The sequence below is a fragment of the Suricata suricatta genome, chromosome 5 (genome assembly GCF_006229205.1).
Source record: "Suricata suricatta isolate VVHF042 chromosome 5, meerkat_22Aug2017_6uvM2_HiC, whole genome shotgun sequence".
Classification (NCBI taxonomy): domain Eukaryota; kingdom Metazoa; phylum Chordata; class Mammalia; order Carnivora; family Herpestidae; genus Suricata; species Suricata suricatta.
In genome coordinates this window covers 15,212,357-15,224,534 of record NC_043704.1, presented here as the reverse complement: position 1 = coordinate 15,224,534, position 12,178 = coordinate 15,212,357, and positions in this window count along the sequence as shown.

Genomic DNA, 12,178 nt, shown 5'->3' with positions numbered 1-12,178 from the left:
CTTCCTAATTAGTTGGGTATTACAAAAAGCAATTATAGCAATACTTTTAATTACTTCTACCATTCCTTCCTTGTCCCACTCCTCTGTCTCTGTACCTTAGACAAAAATTCACTCCCATTGGTGGACAAAATTTAAATTACTTCAGACCTTTAAGCAAAATGCCATTTTACTGGCAGGAGGAGGTAGGGAGCTTCAAAAGAGATCAGAAGGGGAAACTGTGATGGTTAATTTTATGTATCAACTTGACCGAAGCCACAGGGTGCCAGATATTTTGTCAAACTTAGTCTGAGTGTTTCAGTTAGGGTGTTTGGATGAGATTAACATTTTAATAAGTAGATTGAGTAAAGTAGATTGGCCTCCCTAGTGTGGGTTGGCCTCATCCAAACAGTTAAAGGCCTCAATAGAATGAAAAGCTGGCTCTCCCTAAAATAAGAGAGAACTACTCCTACCTGACTGCATTTGAACTGAGACATTGATCTAGGTCCATACCACCCTGAATGCACCCAGTCTTGAGACATTGAATTTCTCTGTCTTTGAACTCAAACTGAGGCACTGTCTCTTCCCAGGTCTTGAGCCCGCTGGCCTGTGGACAAGAACTCCACCATTGGCTTTCCTGGACTCCAGGTTCTTGACATCCTGAAGATCTTGGGACTTGTTGGACTCCATGATTATGTGAGCCAATTCCTTATAATAAATTTCATTGTAGAGATGCCTGGATGGTTCAATCTGTTAAGTGTCTGACTTCAGCTCAGGTCATGATCTCGTAATTGATGAGTTCAAGCCCCATGCCAGACTCTTTGCTGCTCAGAGCCTGGAACTTCTTTGGAGTCTGTGTTTTCCTCTTTCTCTGCTCCTCCCCTGATAAGACTCTGTCTCTGTCTCTCTCTCAAAAATAAATAAAAACATTAAAATACTTTTAATAATAAATTTCATTGTATTTATATATGTATACATATATAGAATATGTACAGAGAATACAGAGTCAATAACTCTCCCAAGATTCTTCTAGGTAATGGCCTGTGTTACCTTGGAGCTTACCGGACTGAGACTGGAGGAGGGAATGCACTCTTCACTGGTAACAATGGAGCACAGCTGAGATGACGTGCCTTCAGCAGAGTGGCCCCCATAAGCACAAGCAGGGTGAGCCAGGTCATGGGAGCCACTGGATACATACCTACGGACATTTCCATGTAATAATCACAAGAATGAATACAACTCACGCTGAATGCTTACTCCGTAATACACACTGTGCCAATGGCTTTCTGTCCATTGTCTGTCCATTGTCTCAGATAATGCCCCCATTTTTCAGATGAGCAAACAGAGACCTAATGAGGTCAAGTGGAAAATTACAGATAAAGAGATTAAGGGCCTTAGACTAAGAATCCTGTAAGGATTAAATGAATCACTCTAGGAAGCATGGAGAGCGATGTGTCTGGAATGTAATAAGAGCCCAATAAATGGAAGTTGCCGTTTTCACATCGTCATCCCCATTACTATTATTACTGTAGTCTTCCTTCACCACAAGTTCTTTCTCACCCATGTTTCTCTGGCTCTAATAAGACAAAAATGCTGAAGAGGTCACTTTGTATATGGTCAAATTCCAAGCTACCTGGAGGTATCTTTCTTGCAATGTTTTCTGCTTCAGGTGTGAGAGGGACTCATTTCTCCCTGGCTTCCATAGCTCTTTCCTGTTTCCCATTGTGAAACATCTCCTGATTGCAGCCACTAACTTAAGGGTGCTTATTCACTAGATCAATAGGGTTTTGCTTTTAACCTCTTCACAAACGGTAACCTAGATGGTCCTCAAGGCACATTGTAAGCTCTAAATTCTTGCTTAATGCGAGTTGTTTTCTCTTCAATCCTCTCCCTCCCTGCACTAAAGAGAAAAACTTAAGAGTTGAACATATAGCTATCACAGAAAACTATCTACATCATTTTAATCACATTTTATCTATGGCTTAAAAAATAGTAGACCAAATAGCATAATAGAAACATCCTCAATGGTATTGTATTCGATACCTGGAGAAATTCCCTTTGAATTAATTTTTCCAACCTGTGTTTCACAAGCAACCTAATCACACTGGAATTCTCTTCTAGCTTTTGCCATTAATTATTTTTCTTTTTTTGATGACTGTCGCTATCCTGTTGCGATTCCTCCCCTCCAGGTACTGGACTTGTACCAAAATATATTCATTAGTGGTCACACATATATCCTGTAGTTTGCTTATTCCTGTGCTCATGTCAGTCCTGATTAAATTCAACATGAACTTTGGCCTTGAATGAGAAGAGAGGCAGATTTAGCTGTGTTCCCTGAATTTATGAGGCTGCAACATGATTTGTTGTGATTGGAGACAGGACATTACTCTGGAGAGCAGGGCTGCCACAGAAAGGAAGAAGCCCGCATGACCTTCCCTTTGACATTGGCAATCATGAGGGGTTCACAGCCAGGCCTTGGCCTGGCTTCCTCTGAAGAGGCTGCAGAATGTTTGTTGGGATCCGTATGTTTCACCAATGTGGCCTCTGCTTGGCGAGCATTGAGAAGGAAAAAGGAAATAACTCTACATTGCTTGCTGTCTATTACCACTCTGGCCACAGCACGCATTCAAACTTATAACAGCACAGCAAATGGTTTTTCTTTTTAAACCTGTCTTAGAGACAAAGAAAATGAAGTTCAAGGAAACAGAATAACACATCTATTAGTCAAAGAGCAGAGTGGGGTTTTGAAACCAGGGCTGTGATTCCAAAGCATGGGTTATTTCTCCACATGTAGCTAAGAAGCCTTAAGAAATGTGTTCAATGATGAAGTCAAGTTTGGCAAAAGGACAGTGGTCCAGCTGGCAGAGATGTAGTGGGGGGCAAAGCTCACAGCCAACCAGCAAAGCCAGGAGATTTTCTCTAGTGAGTCATAGAAACCAGTTTGGATGGAGAAAGCAGATCATCTGATTGCTCGAGATTTGGGGTCAGCATTATGGGTACGGCGGAAGTTGCCACAGTGAGAAATCTAGGACAGAAAGGAGGGCATGATGTTGGCATGAGGAGTCCTGACTGTGTGCAGAGCTGAACACCAGGACAGAGTTGGGACAGGCTAGGACAGCAGGGAGGGGTCTGCAAGTCTGAGGAGACATGACTGGGTGGGAGTGGGGAGACAGGGAAAAGATCATCAGAAATACTCACGGAGAAGAGATGGCTTCCGCCAAGAGGCAAGTTTCAGAGTCAGCTGCAGTGCGGGCAGAGCCTGGGGCATAGCTCATCCTCCAACAAGCTGCTCCCTCCAGCTGCCAGACTGTTGATGGGTTTAACAGGATGTGCTGTCAGCCCTTCAACAGGTGTCTCTTCCCAAAGCAAAGGTACTTAAAGATAGAGGACTCTTTAGTAACAGAATGGCAGACTCTACAGACAGATGCTCCAGATTGTGAGAGCTAGAATTTCTGGTGAACACACACATCCCTCTTCAGTCTTCCCTCAAATCTTATGGCACAAGGTCCAACCTGCCTCAGAAGGCACCAGCTCTGTCTGAAGCTTGCTTCTGGAATGGGTTTCATGAAAAGGTCGTGGCCCCCCAATTTGGGACTCTATTGCCACAGCCAACAGTTTTGGGGTGCCGTCCTGCTTTTCTCTCCAAGCTCACTCTGCTCTAGCAGCGTGGCCTCTTCTCAAATTTTATAACATTTCTTTCCTGCTGAAAGACTCTGTGCTTGCAAAAAACATTTCCTCTGTCTGCAAACCTCTTCCTTCAACTTTTCCTGAGGTCTCTCCTTCTCATCATTCAGGTCCCTCTCTATGTAACACTGCCAACCTCCCAACCTCACACCCCTCCTGCACTCACCTGTCACGGCTGCTTGTGGCTGTATAGTGCCTGTGTATGATCATTGTGTTCACTACCTTCTGTCTCCCCCACAGGAGGGCAAGCCCAATGCAGACAGGGGCAATACTGGCATAGCCTCTTTCTAACACGATGCAACTATCCCTCAGACAGCTTAAAACACGGTAAATCTCTCTCCCAAAGTATACAAAGTCTAATTTGTCACTTAATCTGTCTCCAGGTGATATTATTCCCTCCAAGCTGCATGGTGCTCTTCCTTTGAGATCTTGTAAATTAAATACTGAGCTACAAGGCTAACAACTATTAAAACATCTGATGATAGATAGGCTAATGGGAGAGGGGGAGGAAGAGAAAAGTAATTGACTAACCTACAGATAAATGTTCTAATCTCGATGGAGAGGTTAGGCAAATGTCCCAGATCGACAAGTGATGAACATGGGATCTGATTGCACAGCCCATGTGCCTGCCACTCACTACATTGCTTCCATGGATGGTGAGGCCAGCTCAGTCCAACTTGGGTGGCTGTGAACGTCACCCAAGGTGTGATCAGTCTATATATACTATGTTTTTCCCTTTCCATACACACCTTTAAACAAAGATAAATTTATAAACTGGGCACAGCTGGAGATTAACAACAATAATAAAAAAAGAACAATTACAATAATATACTGGAATAAAAGTTATGTGAAAGTTGTCTCTCTCTTCGCCTTACAGAATATTTTATTGTACTGTCCTGACCTTCTTCTTGTGTTGATGTGGAGATAAAATGCCCATGTGATGAGGTGAGGTGAACGATGTAACATTAGGCGACAGGTCAGAAAAAGGATCATCGACCCCCAGTTACTTGAAAGTAACTAAAACTACGGAATGCGAAACTTTTGACAAGGCCAGGGATCCTGTATATTTTCCAAGATGACTCATTCCTTCTTCCACATGTTCCCAGATCCATCTTCTCCTCCCTCTGGATGCCTCCCTACAACAGCTTCTTATTTATCTCTATACCAGTTTCCACTTTCAGCCTAATTGAAAAATTAGGAAGCCTCACCCCATTAAAGCATTTTAACATGAGGAATTGGTTGAGCAGAGAAAAAGAAATATTTTGGAATACTTAAATTGTAATGAATGACATACTACCACCATTCACCACAATTAAGGTCTTGAAAGATATTCTTTTTTCTTTGCTCCACCAAGCATTCATAACTAGATGATTTTTTGCTTCAAGCTATGATTCAGACCCACAGAGGATTTCATTTTGCCTTTAAACTACAACTGACTATTGCTGTATGAAGACAACCAGGTATACAAATTGCCCCATCTGCAATTAAAGGAAAGATGATTATATTTTTGTAAAATAGACCTCAAGATTGAGACAGACCTATGTGCTATTTGCTCTAGTTACCAACATCAGCTCCAAAGCAGAAAAACAAAATTGAAGGAAAGAGAATTGGTTTTCAGCTCATTACAGGGAAAGGCAAGCTACATTAGAACATGATTCATATAAAAAGCAAAATATATACACCAACACACAATGGGAGAGATGGAAACTAACACTTATTAAGGATTTAATATACACCGAGAGCCTCACATACCTTACAACCACCTTATGAAATAGCTATTGCTAGTTTTCTATTATGAAAAAAAATACCAAAAACAAAATACAAACGTCAAGTTTAATAAACCCTTCCACCTCAAGGCCCAGGCTTTTTCCACCATGTTACATTGATGCTCTCTACAATATTATAGAAATTACTTTTAGAAACTTGGAACTAGTTGAATGAGATATTATTTAACCTTTTTATGCTTCAGGATGAAAATAAATGAATGTCAAAAGGGAGACCAAAGTTATTGCAGCCTCTGCCAATCGTCCAGCTCCTTAGTGTTTATTACCTAGTTTTTAAAGTGACTTTGTGTTTAAGCCTTGGCAAACTTGCTGGGAAACCCTGAAGTTTACAATGAAAGGGAATAGAAAAAACTATCCTCCCATTCTGAAAACACCAGAGAACTTTCTAGCTGTCTGGAGATGGTGTCTATTTTTGTTCACGACCCAAAACCCAACTCAGTTGACTTCGAAAACAACCTCTTGCCTTTCCTGACTAGGACCACCCTCCTCCTGGTTGATGGTTTTGCCAGGACGCTCTGTCGTTCAATGTGCTCTCCCCTCCCCTGACCAAGAGGAGATAAACCAGGGCTGCACTCTCCCCACCCTCCCCCAAGATTCAGATTTTGTGCAGAGGATTGAAAAAGACAAAATAATTGGTATAAATTCATCCCAAAGATGTCACATGGACATCACACATTATTTCTCCAGCTCTACCCAGATTCTTGTGCTCCCAACTTTCCTTCAATTCTGTGAGTTATCCCATATCCTTCCAATATATTTATTTCTTCCCCTTTTATTGGCTAGAGTCAGTTTCTATTGCCAGCAACCCAAATACCTGAAATGGTAAACCAAGTTGCCCTTGGAAAATTGTAACATTGGGTTCCTGGGCTCCTTCTCTCCTGGATTCCTGTATTTGCAAGACATGTTCTCACATTATCAATTTGCTATACGCAACTAACCTCATCTAAAATGGTCAAAACTGGGGCACCTGGGTGGCTCAGTTGGTTAAGCATCCAATTCTTGATTACGGCTCAGGTTATGATCTCATGGTTGGCGAGATGGAGCTCCAGATGAAAGAGCCTGCTTGGGATTTTCTCTGTCCCACTCTCTGTGCTCCTCCCCCCTCACTCGAAACAAACAAACATTTTTAAAAATGGTCATGACTAAAAATAGCTCAATTTGTATCATCTACTGAAAGAAATTTTAATTCAGTGGAAAACTCAAGAAAACTAGAAAATGTAGACACAGAGGAATGAGACTCCAATAATGAGATCATACATATGCTAAGTAAAACAAAGCAAAAGTAATATATTTATGGTAGATAATGCTAGAACAATCTTTTTTATAATATCTATAACAATTACTCTTCTGTTATCTACAGAGACCAGGGCCCTCTGCCCTAGAATATTTCCATAGTTTATGGAATCTTGTACTTGGAGAATCTCTGAGTGAGTCTTAATTAACCAGTTGTTAAATCTTGTACCTAAGACCATGACAATTTATGCTCAGTCACTTCCACACTCAGATTTATTGGAGTTTAATTTAAAAATCTGAAAATCTACTTAAAAAGAAAATAGCATCTACCCTTTCACTACTAGAAGCAGGTTTCCCTGCAGACTCCTCAGAGAGTAAATTCATGGGGTTGAAGTTCACTGGCATTGTCTCATGCTGCTGGCCTTTTCCTCAAACACCAATAGTGCAGTGGTAGGAAGTGACCACACTTCTCGCCATCTTGCTTTTCATTAACGTTCCTCTCTGAAATCGGCTTTTAAACCAAGGACCAGAGAAATTATCAAGTAGTATTTGTTTCATTTAATCTGCAGGTGAATAAAGGACCAGAGACAGCTGTTTCCCCAGGGACTTCCAATTAAAAAGAATTAAGACCAAATCCACGTCCTAAGCTTCCCTGATTTCTCAACATAATCACTTTACTCCATCTAAGAACTTCAGCTGCAGAACTCTTCTATAAATACCAGCCATATTTTGAGAAAGACTCAAATCAGACAACTAAAATTGCATTTTTAAAGTCAGGTCAAAATAGTGTGGGCTCTGGACCATAAACACTACATATTCCCACTTTTCACTCCAGCCTCCTACCTGGACAACACTCACTCACAGCCTCCCTGTCCTTTGAGACACAGATGGTTCCCTTCCTCCATGAGAGATCCTGTGACCCACTGACCTCCTGATGCATTCCTCCCCTGGGGTCCATTCATGCCCAGGAACTCTAGGAGTCTCTTGAGGCACTTAGCATAGCTGGCCAGGCATACTCTGACCTCTGGGGGAGCCCAAGGCTCCTGTCCTCCCCGTTAGGTCCTGGCAAGGCCCAAGGATGCAATAGAGTAGCAAAGCACGACAGTGCCACACTGCTGATGGAGCACCGGAGGGAGATGATTAGCTGGAGGAATAAAAATGAGACAAATAGTGTGTTTTTAAAAGGATTTCCCTCCATTTGGGTACAGTAGAAAGTAACAGGGCAAGGTCAGCATTTGGTACAACCTTGACCTGCCTCTAGAGTAAGTCTACATTTCAAGGGAAAGGGAACTTCTTAAAGCTGGAGATAGTTCAGATGAACCAGCAGGGTTGGGATCTCCAGAGATACTAGATCCAAAGGCAATAGTTCCTCTCCTGCAAGGCCAAGTACAACATGGTGTCTATCTAGTACAGAGTTGCCAAGTGGAGGGAGAATCAAGGCATCCTCAGTTCTACTTCCAGCCCAAATACCTTCTACCAAAACTCATACACTGCCTTGTACATTTAGTTGTATATTTTGGACTTCTTCCAGTCTTACAAATGGATTGGAAATTTCTTGAAAAGACTCTTTTTTTTTAATGTTTATTTATTTCTGAGAGAGAGACCAAGTGGGAGCAAAAGAGGAACAGAGAGAAAAGGAAGGAGACACAGAATCTGAAGCGGGCTCCAGGCTCTGAGCTGTCAGCACAGAGCCCGACACAAGAGCTTGAATTCACAAACCATGAGATCATGACCTGTGCTGAAGTTAGATGCTTACCTGACTGAACCACCCAGCTGCCCCTTAAAAGGATTCTTTATCTCACTAATGGATATCCATTAACCACACCTTTTACATAGTAAGTGTGAAATGTTTGATGGTTTCAATTAGAAATGACTTCTTGATGAGAAAAAAAATCACATAAAGAGAAACATCCTAACCAACAAATATGACACGCAATCTGACAAAATTATGAACATGGCGAATGCTAGCTGAGTTGCTGTACCAGACTAAAGCCCTAAGAAGAAAGTGGCCATGTCTGTGTTACTGAGCAGTGTGCCTAACACCAATGATAAGCTTAAAGCGTACTTCAATGATTAGTTATACATAACTCAGAAATTAACATTTTACCCCTGTATTAGTTTCCTATGGCTGTTGTAACAAACTGTCACAGACTTAGGGACTTAAAACACCAATTTGTTATCTTGCAGTTCTGTGGGTCAAAATCTTACCGAGGTAAAATCACAGTGTCACGGGGCCTGTGTTCATGCCAGAGGCTCAGAGGAGGAATCCATTTCCTTGCCTTTTCTGGTTCCTAAAGGTGTCTTACATCTGTTGGCTTCTGGCCCCTTCCTCTACCTTCAAGACCAGCAGTGCAGTGTCTTCACATTTCTGTGACTCTGACAGTCCTGCCCCCCCTTATTAGAACAGTAGTGACTATATTAGGGGTCACCTGACTGGGGCACCTGGGTGGCTCAGTCAGTTAAGCCTCCGACTTCGGCTCAGGTCATGATCTCACATTCGTGGGTTTGAGCCCTGCATCAGGCTCTGTGCTGACAGCTCAGAGCCTGGAGTCTGCTGTGGATTCCCTGTCTCCCTCTCTCTGCCCCTCCCCTCTCATGCTCTGTCTCTCTCTGTCTCAAAAATAAATTTAAAAACAAATTTTTTAAAAGGAGTCACCTGACTGATCCAAGAGAATAACCCCCTTACAAGGTCCTCAACTTAATCACATGTGCAAGGTCCCTTTTGCCAGGTAAGGTAACATATCCGTAGGTTTCAGGGACTGGGACATGCGCATTTGGGGAGGCCATTGTTCTACTGACTACGCCCCCCCCCACAGTCATGTCCGACATTTATGAAACACCCCAGGGCTGAGGTGCAAGCTTCTGGGGAAATGTAGCTTTGTTCCCACCACAGAGGCAGTGAAAGAGCAAGACAAATCTTCTAGGGAAGTGTGGGTATGTGCCTTCTCTTCTGCGCAGCAATCCTAAGCACTAGCCAGCCTCCTCACAGCCTTTTATCCTTGGATTACAACTGTGAAGTTCAATGACAATTGAAAATGTATTAATCAAATCATTATTTATATGTGATAGAAGTTTATGTGAAACTCTTTTGTAAAGAATACAATCATGCTTCCAAACACTCTTTTGAGTAAATAAGAATTTTCATGCAAGGGATTACTTAAGATTGGAGAGCACCCACATTTATTTTATGAAGCGTAGCTTCCAGAATCCCACTCAGAAAGCTGCCGCCCCCTGATTTGATAAGGCATTAGCCTCAAAGGTGAAGAAATGTTGGGAACCCTCCACAGAAATTCTACTCTCTAGGGTCTTGCTTGGAACAAAATAGAGAGAGGTGAACAGAGGAGAGGAGAGTCCAGAGAGGAGAAAGAGATGTAGATTAAGATTTTCCGGGCAGGGTTCCCTAGAAAACATATGTGAAACTTGTACAAGTTTTTCTGAGGGAGTACAATGTATCAAAAGCCAGCCTGAGAGGGAAAAGGACAGTAGAGCAGAAACACAGCAAATAGAAGGTGGACCCCTCCACAGTTTCCCACACCTTCAACATAAAGTACATTCTGCTCACTTGCATGGACCATCTCCAAATGAAACAGAAAGAAAGAAAACTGGGGCCTGTGAACCATATAAAGGAAGAAAGGAGAGAACTTACATGTAGGTTCCTTCTTGTCTCCTGGCTCTCACTGGATCAAGTTCACCCCCATTGTTAAGCCCCTCCCCCCCTCCCCAGGAAGACACTGGGAAGCCAGGTCTCACACCTTAGGTGTGGCCCTTTAACTCAGTTCTAAGACAGTGGAAAGGCCAGAGTCCTGCGAGTCTTGACCAGCTCCAAATCTAAATCCAACTTACCTTCGATCTCAAGGGCCACCTTTGCAGGACAGACCCTGGTAGGGGCTTGGGCCCTCAACCCTTCCTGGCCTAACTCTCGGTGACTGCATTCAGAGCCTCTGTAAACTAAGACAAACCGTCCCCAGGGAAATTAGGCTGCACCTCCACCTTGTCCCAAGACTCTGCCTCCCTTAACCACCAGACCTGCTGTGGCTCTTGTTTCCGTGAGCACAGTGGTGGTCACAGCAGCCACACTGCATTGTCTTGGCCATGCGTGGTGATGTGGCGGAGGTAAGCCTGAGGCCACTAGGCAAGTTGGTGTCCAGAGAGCCCGTGCCACTGAGGAAGAAAAGACATACACAGGGGAACCTGAAGCTTGGCATATCAGAAAAGCACATAAAGTTGGACTTGATACCAACTCCAAGAACATGATGATTTCTATACAATAGCAAACTATAATAAGGAGACTGAGTACTTTGGGACTTCAGGGGAAACAGAAAATTCCCCTAGGCCAAGGCAAGGACAACCTCAGAAAAGAGACCTTGAAGAGGTTATCACAGGTGGTTTCTTATTGTCAGTCAGTCTGTTTGTGAAACAGGATTATAAGACATGGTCTAAGGTGATATCTGAAGCAATTGTCAGTCACTCGATACCATGGGTGACTAGGCAGGGCTTCCGAACACCATTCTGGGACCACAGAGGGACATCTGGCAGAGACAAACCAGTGCAGAAAAGAGAAGAACTGAGGCAAAGAAAATGATGTCAGAGAACCCTTGAATCTAGCTCATCTATCCCTAAGCTTTTCAGTTAAGTGGGCTAAAGATGTCTTTTTTTACTAATGTGAGTTAACTTTCTTTCACTCACAACTGACAACTGACTTAAAACACCACAGACCCCAAGAACATAAATGATAACTGAGATTTTTCTGTGAAGATAACCTGAAAGCCAACATTCATTTGAGTAATAATTCATCCTGTTTTGTGGTTTTCAAATTAGACCAAGAAAAAATGAAAGAATAAAAACATACATCCATTTTACTGGGTACAGTTTTCTGTGACTTCACCTCAGTTCTGACCACTAACGCATTGAGTTTCCCCATCTCTTCAGCTCAGAGTTGGTGATTAAATCTTGCCTCCCATCAGCATCTCTTCTAAACCATTCTTTCAGGGAAATGCTGTACAATATAATAGCTTTGTTCATTGGAGCACCTAAATATATAAAGTGAAAACTAACAGAGCTAAAAGGAAAAATGAACAGTAATACACTAATAGTTGGGGACTTTAATGCCCCACTCTCAACAACGGATAAATCATCCAGACAGAGAATCAATAAGGACACAGCGGATCTGAACACTATAGACCAGATGGACCTAACAGACACATTCAGAACATTCTCTTCAACACCAGCAGAATGCATGTTCTTCTCAAGTGCACATGGAGCATCTTCCAGGAGAGGCCATTTATTAGGCCACAAAACGAGTCTTAGCAAGTTCAAGAAGACTGCAATCATATCATGTATCTTCTCTGACCATAACGTGTGGCACTAGAAATCAATAACAAGAGAAAAACTGGAAAATTCGCAAATTCATAGAAATGAAACAACACCCTCCACCGCGACCAATGTCCAAAGAAAAAATTAATGAGACAGTTAAAAAGTCTCTTGAGCCAAATGAAAATGGA